We start from the raw sequence: 1,460 nt of genomic DNA on the forward strand, positions 1-1,460 counted from the left end.
CAGGTTTTTCAGTCACATATCTACACAGTGCATGCTTTGTGTATTTTTTTAAGTGTTTGATACGGTTAATTTTGCAGCAGTTAATGGGAATTAGATATGTTAACCTTAACAAACTCCCGTAGCCTGAAATGGCATCCAGAACAAACACACACGGCTCAGAAACCTAATATATGTGGTCAGGATCTTATGGTATGTTTTTGTGTTCTGCACATTCAGCGGTTGGCGGTTATGCATGGACTTCAGGTTTATATGCTGGAATAGTGTGTTATCATGCAGCATGAAGTTATGATCAGTATTATTATTAATTAATCACATACATCAACAATAACATCTAATACAGCTTCATGTCAAAATCATATTATGATATGAGAACCATATCTCTGAAATCTGCTCTGACACTGTTTAATTTTTTCTTAGTAGACAACTCGCTTCTGTATCAGGTCTGCTTGTTTTTTGTAATATAATATCAGCCTCACGCTAATTTGCTCCACTTAGTAAATCAGGACCATGTAGACATAGAAACACAGATTATAAATGATTGCATCTTTAAGAATTCTGCAGCGAGAAATGGGAAAAAGCAACTAAAGCTAGTGTTGTTCCATTTTTAAAAACAATTGTTTTCTTTTGTTTTTATTGTAATAGTTGTGTGTCCTTGTCTTGCACAGCCTGACTGCACCTCAGGGAGTCTGTCAAAATTCCAACTTCAGTATCGGTGAAAAGGGAGACCATAAAGGTGTAAAGCGTATATTCTGAAGATTTCTATTAAAAGGATGGAAAACCAGACTGAAAACCAAAATATTATGTGCAGTTCTTGACAGCAGAACTGAGTGTCAACCCTGAAAATGTCAACCTTGTTTTCAGGAGAATCACCGTTGAAGTGATGAATGTGCTCTATGCTCACATTTTTAACTTCTTGACATTTGACTCTTTCGGATTGGAAAGGTTTATGGATGAATCATTTCTGAAAAAACAATCTTTCCATCTTCAAACATATTGTACTTATTAAGCGCTAATGAATTTATTTGATTTTGCATTGGGATAAATTGGGATAAATACTGACAGATACGTGCGGAGTAGTATTTTTTTCTATGCTTTGTTTATTGTAGAAATATACATATGAAAAAGATCTTTAATGGAAGATGAAAGAAGCCTCTGAATCAAAAATTTGTTATTGATGATGACCAAGCAAATGCATAGCTTTGCATCCCATGCCTGAGAAAACTGGGTTATGGTTTCCTACATGAGAACTGAAGTCCATTTGAGCACTGTGTATATTGTTATTTTTTGGGGAAAAATAATAATAATGATACCAGTCTATTTTATACATCGGCGATCGTGGCTCAAGAATTGGGAGTTCACCTTGTAATCGGAAGGTTGCTGGTTCGAGCCCCGGCTTGGACAGTCTCGGTCGTTGTGTCCTTGGGCAAGACACTTCACCCGTTGCCTACTGGTGGTGGTCA

Source organism: Haplochromis burtoni, unplaced genomic scaffold, assembly GCF_018398535.1.
Source record: "Haplochromis burtoni strain Fernald_Lab_line unplaced genomic scaffold, NCSU_Asbu1 Contig_358, whole genome shotgun sequence".
Taxonomy (NCBI): Eukaryota; Metazoa; Chordata; class Actinopteri; order Cichliformes; family Cichlidae; genus Haplochromis; species Haplochromis burtoni.